Source organism: Oryx dammah, unplaced genomic scaffold, assembly GCF_014754425.2.
Source record: "Oryx dammah isolate SB20612 unplaced genomic scaffold, SCBI_Odam_1.1 HiC_scaffold_13, whole genome shotgun sequence".
NCBI classification, from domain to species: domain Eukaryota; kingdom Metazoa; phylum Chordata; class Mammalia; order Artiodactyla; family Bovidae; genus Oryx; species Oryx dammah.
Genome location: NW_024070197.1, coordinates 12,925,620 through 12,933,586, shown reverse-complemented (window position 1 = coordinate 12,933,586; position 7,967 = coordinate 12,925,620). Strand labels below are relative to the sequence as shown.

Below are 7,967 nucleotides of genomic sequence, written 5' to 3'. Positions count from 1 at the left end.
GCGTGCTGCCATCCATGGGGTCGCAGAGTCGCACACATGACTGAGCGACTGAGTGACTGCGCTGAACTGAAACCACTCTCCACCTCTCCCTCCCCCCACCCAGTCCCTGGACGACTTCTTTTTTTTTTTTTTTTTGGTTCTTCATTTATTTATGGCTGCACTGGGTCTTTGCTGCTGTGCACAGGCTCTCTCTAGTTGCAATAAGCCAGGGCTACATTCATTGTGGTGCACAGGCTTCATCGCGGTGGCTTCTCTTGCTGTGGAGCTCGGGCTCTAGGCGGGAAGGCTTCAGTAGCTGCACCACGCAGGCTCAGTAGTTGTAGCGCTCCCCACCGGCTTAGATGCTCTGCGGCTCGTAGGATCTTCCCAGAGCAGGGATGCAACCTGTGTCCCCTCCATTGGCAGGTGGATGCCTGTCAGCCTGGGGAATCCTTGCCGGCTTCATTTATCTCCTCAGCAAATACTTGACACTCTCTACATTTTCCTTGCCCTATTGATAGTCTGTCTTGAGAACTAGACTCTGATCCCCAGGGGCCAGACCTTATTGGTTCACCACCAGAGCAAGGCCCGAAATACCTGTCGGTGAAGTGTGTGGATTGCATGCCTCTATTTTGAACCTGTAAGACATTCACAAGTTTCAAAATCCAAAAGACAGGAAATGGAAGTGAGAAGCAACCTACCCACCACAGCAACCTATCGACCTGGCCTGACCCTTCCCAGTGCTGTTCCCCCGCCCCAGTGTCTTGTCGAGAGATAGTCTCTGCAAGGATGAGAAAACATGTACATGTATTTCTTCCCCCTCCTTTCTTTTCACAAATGGCACACACTCTTATCCTGCTTTGCAGTGTCCTCCTAGCAATACGTCTAGGAGATCACACCACATCAGTTTCCAATTGCTTCCTCATTCTTTTTTTGTTTCTCTTTAAGCAACTGCATGCATGGTGACCAAGGGGGAAAGAGTTTTTTTTCGCAATCACAGTTTTCCAGGAGCAGTGGCGGCAGAAAGCTCAGCGCCATCTCACAGACCCCCGGCCTCACATGGTGGTTCTGCAGTCAAGATCTCCCACACACTTCTGGTGGGCATGCAAACCAGAGTGGCCACTTTGGAACACAGGTTGCCAATCTCCCCAGAGGTTAAATATACACTTCTCATATGACCCAGCCCTTTCATTCCTGGGTGTTTACCCAAGAGAAATGAAAACCTCTGCGCGCGCGTGCACACACACACACACACACAACCTGTATGTGCTTGTCTCTAGCAGCTCTCTTCTGAATCACTAGCAGTTGGAAAACAGCCCAGATGTTTCTTCAGCTGGGAGATGGAAAAGCAAAACTGTGGTGCCTCCCCACGTGGCAAGAAAAATGCAACACACTTTGGATTCGACAACCTGAATGAATAGCAGATGCATTCAGCTGAGTGAAAGAAGCAAGACTCGGAAGGCTCTATTATTCCATTTAGAAGACATTCTGAAAAAGGCCGCTCGGTAGTGACAGAAAGAGCTGTGGGTTGTGGGGACGGAGTGGGGGAAGGGTGTAGCCACAGAGGGCCAGCAGGAGGGGATTTTGGGGTAATGGAAACCATCTGCATTTTGATTCTGGGTGATTCCTGCATGCGTGGCACAGAGCTTATAGAGCAGCACAGAGAAAAGAGTAAATTTTACTGTATGCAAATATTTTCATGAGTTTTGCTAAAAGGGTGCCTAATGTAGGAGCCCATGTATATGACATGCTGGAATAGCAAAACTATAGGAATAAAAAACAAACCAGTGGGTGCCCGGGCTGGGGGATGAGGGGAGGGGTCGACTGCAAAGGGGCACAGGGGTAGTTTTGGGATGATGGAACTTGATGGTATCTGGATTGTGATTTGATGATATGACTATAAACTTTTATCAAAAGTCATACCTTGTACATACTTAAAATGAGCGCCTTCTATTGTATCGTATTGTAGGATAAATTACATTTCAATAAAATTGGGCTTGGAGGGGTTTTAGATATAATTTAATCTCAAGTGGTAGTGGTGGTTTAGTCACTAAGTCGTGCCCAACTCTTGCAAACCCCATGGACTGTCGCCCGCCAGGCTCCTCTGTCCATGGGATTTCCCAGACAGGAATACTGGAGTGGGTTGCCATTTCCTCCTCCAGGGCATCTTCCTGACCCAGGGATTGAACCCCTGCCTCCTGCATTGCAGGCAATTCTTTACCGTTGAGCCACCAGGGGAAGCCCCAGTAAAGTTGGTCTTAAATATCCTATCTCAGGACTTCCTTGGTGGTTGGGTGGCTAAGACTCCATGCTCCCAGTGCAGAGGGACCTGGGTTCGATCTCTGGTCAGGGAACTAGATCCCACATGCCACAGTTAAGAGTTCACATGCCACAAGTAAAGATCTGGCGTCTGCAACGAAGATCGAAGATCCCATGTGCGGCAACTAAGACCCAGCATGGCCAAATAAGTAAATTTTTTTTTAATTAAAAAATAAATGTTTGTTTAAAAAAAAATCTTATCTCTCCTTGCCCTTCCCTGACTGTGTGACCTTAGGCAAAGCCCCTAACGTCTCTGTGCCTCCAGCGAAGGAGGAAAGATTTGGGAAGGAGGTAGGTGCTGAGGTCTTGGGTCTCATCATGGGTACCTAGGTACACCAGTACCCACAAGAGACATTTACAAACAAAGCAGAGGGGCTTTATGAGGCGTTAGGATGGCACCCCACTCCAGTACTCTTGCCTGGAAAATCCCATTGATGGAGGAGCCTGGAAGGCTGCAGTCCATGGGGTCGCACAAAGTTGGACACGACTGAGCAACTTCACTTTCACTTTTCACTTTCATGCATTGGAGAAGGAAATGGCAACCCACTCCAGTGTTCTTGCCTGGAGAATCCCAGGGACGGAGGAACCTGGCGGGCTGCCGTCTCTGGGGTCGCACAGAGTCGGACACGACTGAAGCGACTTAGCAGCAGCAGCAGCAGCAGCAGCAGGATGAAACTAGGGTCAGACAGCTGAGCTGCTGACAAGGGCTCCTGGGTCTTGGAAGGACAGGTCCTGAACTGAGCCCTGTCAGGCCTTTCCTGAGTCCCTCTGAACCACCAGGCACTCCTTGTTGACCTAGAAAAGTGAGGAAAAGCATCTGTGGGTCCCAGAAGGATGGCGTCAGGGACGCACAATTCAGAGCATTGTAAGAGAGCCTTTTTCAGTAGTCAGGGAGCTGCCAGATCAGTTCCCTGCGGTCTCAGCTGTTTGGGGCAGAGTTTGGGTATGTACAGCCCCCGGCCTGCTCTCACCGGCTCACACGTAGGGGAGAATGAGATATATCAGCGATATCCCAGAAGAGCTGGGGGCTCAGGCTGGGGAATCCCGAAGGGGCACGACCCATCCTAAGGAGAGAAATCAGGGAGGGCTTTCTGGAGGACAGACTGCCAGAGCTGAGCCCTAATATGCTGACTGAACACCTACTGAGCACCCTGGTTTGGACTCGGTGGAAGAGCTTATTTTTGAGGCTGAAGTGAAAGGGGGGTGTGTGGGCAGAAGGGTTGGGGCAGAGGCTGCTGCTAAAAGCAGGGGTGTGGGTGGGGGCAGAACAGTGGGAGATAAGACAGGAGCGAGGTGGTACCTGGTTCAAGGCCACCCTGGCAGGAGCCTGGACTTTCTCCCTCTCATGCCCGGGTAGGAGCAGCTGTCTCAAGATGCCTCCATGTGTGCAGGGAGACTGAGATGGGAAGAAGCTGGGAGGGGTCGGGGAAGTGATGGGAATGAGGTGACTGTCGGAGTCACATGGAGAAGCGGGTACACGTGTTACCGAAGGGTCAGGTGGACCCGGCTGCTCACCGCTCAAAAGCCAACAAAGAGGCCAGACTGGTGGAAAGGAGAGTTTGCTTTATTTCAGATGCCAGCAGCTGGTGGGGGTGGGGGCAGACATCTGTCCAAAGGCTGACGACCCCCAACTCCTGGCAACCAGGGCGGCAAGAGTTTTCATAGACAGAAGTGGCCGGGGAGGGGGGCTACTTGCAGAAACGGTAGTCAGCTCTGACAGTCATCTTCAAATTGGTCATCAGTGGTCTGACCAGCATCGTGATTGTTCTAGGGATACTTCATCTTCAGTTCCAGGGTCCTTTGTTCTCATTTCTTTGAGGCCAGTTCTCAGAATCGTGGCAGCTCGTGTCCTGGGTACTTCTGGTCTTCACATAGTCAACTTCTTCACCCTGGTGCTTTGGTATCTATAAGACAGCTCACAGGATATGTCTCAGAATATTTAGCTATAGCCCTTGAGAAAGAAGTAAAGACCCTTGACGCTGCTTAATGACTATATTATTATTTGGTCTCCTTTACTGTTTTCCTTTTTCCTTTGTTTCTTCATTTCTTGTATCTCTGATTAAACTTATTCTTTGAGTAAAGTTTTCCACAGACAAAAGGCAGGCAGAGGACACGGGATGGGAAGGGAAGAACCATGAGGTCCTTCTCCATTTCACAGGTAGAGTGAGAAGGCAGAGTTCTTGCCTCTTAGGTCCCACCAAGAGCTAGGAGGTCTCTGCTAATGCAGCTTTGTTGTTCTTAAAGCATTAACACAATGATGTTTTAAAGGTGCATTGCCAAAGATGCATTCTTTTCTCATTCTTTACTTCCTCAGACTCTCCGATCTGATCATTCCTCGTTTCTTAAATTCTGTTAGTCTTGGCTTCTAAAGTTCCACAGTGGCAAACATCTTTGATCCTTGGAGGCTCAGATTCGTTCATTCAGTAAACATTTATTGAGCCTCTGTCCTGTGTGAGTGCCAAGAACACAGAAAAGGAAAAAATAGATGAAATGATGCAAAGAGCTGACTCATTAGAAAAAAACCCTGATGCTGGGAAAGATTGAAGGCAGGAGGAGAAGGGGACAAGAGGATGAGATGGTTGGATGACATCACCGACTCAATGGACATCCGTTTGAGCAAATTTTGGGAGATGGTGAGGGACAAGGAAGCCTGATATGCTGCAGTCCATGGGGTCGCAGAGAGTTGGACACAACTGAGCGATTGAACAACAAGAAGATGAAATACCTGCCCTAGGGGAAACCACATTTATTGAGGGCTAAGGTACCAGGATCAATTCTAGGTGTCCACATGTAACTCCTTTAATCCTGCCTCCAACCTTATGAGTTAGAGACTTGAGTAATCCCCATTACCAAATTCAACATTCAAAAAACAAAGATTACGGCATCCATCATCACTTCATGGCAAATAGATGGGGAAACAGTGGAAACAGTGTCAGACTCTATTTTGGGGGGGCTCCAAAATCACTGCAGATGGTGAGTGCAGCTATGAAATTAAAAGACGCTTGCTCCTTGGAAGAAAAGTTATGATCAACATAGACAGCATATTAAAAAGCAGACATTACTTTGCCAACAAAGGTCGGTCTAGTTAAAGCTATGGTTTTTCCAGTGGTCATGTATGGATGTGAGAGTTGGACTGTGAAGAAAGCTGAGTGCAGAAGAATTCATGCTTTTGAACTGTGGTGCTGGAGAAGGCTCTTGAGAGTCCCTTGGACTGCAAGGAGATCAAACCAGTCAATCCTAAGGGAAATCAGTCCTAAATATCCATTGGAAGGACTGATGCTGAAGCTGAAACTCCAATACTTTGACCACCTGATGCAAAGAACTGACTCCTTGGAAAAGACCCTGATGCTGGGAAAGATTGAAGGGAGGAGAAGGGGACGACAGAGGATGAGATGGTTGGATGGCATCACCGACTCAATGGACATGAGTTTGAGTAAGCTCTTGGAGTTGGTGATGGACACAGAAGCCTGGCGTGCTGCAGTCCATGGGGTCGCAAAGAGCCAGACATGACTGAGCAACTGAATTGAACTGACAAATGAGGAAACAGAGGCACAGGATTCTGGAATGCCTTGCTCCTAAAAGTCTCAGTCAGTTCAGTCACTCAGTCATGTCTGGGACTCAAGAATTCTTTGCTCCTAAGATTCTAAGGTCCCACAGTTGTTGGTATTGTTGTTGAATGAAGTCTAGTCGATTTCTGAGGTGTGTTCATTTCTGCTATACAGCAGAATGACTCATTTATGCATATATATTTTCTTTTTCATATTCTTTTCCATTATGGTTTATCTACATTTCTAGAGTTTTTTTGTCCTAAAGAGTCTGTTGTCCTTCCATTCAAGCGAACAGTGGACTCAATCTCATTGTGGAGTGAGAAACTGCAAATTAGAATCACCATGAGATTCACACACATACACACACACCAGGATGACTCATATTTTCAAAGTCTGACCAGATTCAGTGCTGACAAGGTTGTGGGGGAAGGAGAACCCACAGCAGACACTGAGATGGGAGTGAAAATTGGAGCAATGGTCTGGAGGTATCTCCCACATCTGGACATCTGCACACCCTGTGTTCCAACAATGCCATTCTTGGATTATGGGGAGAAATGTGTGTGCTCATGGGCTCTAGGAGATGTACACAGCACTGTCAAAAGAAGGCAGAACCTGGAGACCACTCACATGCCCAGCAACAGGCAAATGGTTTTATAAATTTCCATGCAAGAGAGTGAGCCACAGTCACGGAAAGGAAAATCCAACAGCTGCAAGAATATGCAGGAACCTCACAGACATACCTCACAGAGAGCTTCCTAGGTGGCTCAGTAGTAAAGAATTCGCCTGCTGGGCTTCCCTTGTGGCTCAGCTGGTAAAGAATCTGCCTGCAATGCGGGAGACCTGCATTCGATCCCTGGGTTGGGAAGATCCCCTAAAGAAGGGAAAGGCTACCCACTCCAGTATTCTGGGCTGGAGAATCCCATGGACTGTATAGACCATGGGGTAAAAAAAAAAAAAAAAAAGAATCCATCTTCTAATGCAGGAGATTCAGGAGACATGGGTTTGATCCCTTGGTGGGGAAGATCCCCTGGAGAAGGAAATGGCAACTCACTCCAGAATTCTTGCCTGGGAAATTCCAGGGACAGGGGAGTCTGGTGGGCTATCCATGGGATCACAAAGAGTTGGACACAACTGAGCACACACACACACACAGACATAAGATTGAGTGCAAGAAGCCAGATCCAAGAGACTGCACTCGAAGATTCTCTTTATTAAAAATTCAAAGGACTTGCCTGACAGCCCAGTGGTTAAGACTCTGAGCTTCCATGGCAGGGGGCATGGGTTTGAACCCTGAGCAGGGAACTAAGATCCCACATGCCTAGTGGTTTAGCCAAAAAAAAAAAAAAAATTCAAAACTGGATGGGGAAATAAATCAAGAGTTTGAAATTACCATATGCATACTACAATATATAAAAATAACCAACAAGGACCTACTGTATAGTACAGGAAACCATACTCAACATTTTATAAAGATCTACAAGGGAAAAGAATCTGTAAAAGAATGAATACATATATATATATATGTATAACTGAATCACTTTGCCTGTACACCTGAAATTAACACAGCATTGTAAATCAACTGTTGTGTGTGTTCAGCTTGTCGGACTCTTTGCAACCCCATGGACTATAGCTCACCAGTCTCCTCTGTCCATGGCAAGAGTTCTGGAGGCAGTTGCCACTTTCTACTCCAGGGGATCTTCCGGACCCAAGGATGGAACCCACATCTCTCGCATCTCCTGTCTTGGCAGGTGGATTCTTTACCACTAGTATCACCAAAATAAATAAATAAATAAATAACAAAAAAAAGAAATACATTGTCATTAAAAAAACTTGTCATTTTTAAACTGACCTCACATTCTAAGCCTCACTAAATTACTATTTATGGTGGCTTTTCATAGACATGGAATGTCCTGTGTCACATGCCTTATGTGAATAAAGACAGTGTCAGTCCTTCAGGATAAATAAACAAAAGTATAAATTAATCAATTAAAAACTGTAGTGGTCAGGTGTGTATTCATAGGTAGTAAACGTAAAATAATAACAGCACCAAAGAATGGGTTACCTTGAGAAAAGAGAGAGTTCGACTGGGAAGAAGATTTAGAGGAGCTGGCAGAACCATTT

General features: G+C 46.9%; 1 long non-coding RNA gene across 3 annotated transcripts in view; it reads right to left on the bottom strand.

Moving 5' to 3' along the window:
- Positions 1-3,841: 3,841 nt before the first annotated feature.
- The window catches only part of LOC120872347, a 45,462-nt gene continuing 41,336 nt past the window's right edge, over positions 3,842-7,967 (bottom strand). For 2 of the 3 annotated variants that reach the window (XR_005723228.1, XR_005723226.1), the window contains one exon: positions 3,850-4,745. This is a non-coding gene — a long non-coding RNA (uncharacterized LOC120872347). Of the gene's footprint in view, positions 4,746-7,967 lie in introns of all 3 variants that reach the window. The other variant, XR_005723227.1, reaches the window with a different exon arrangement.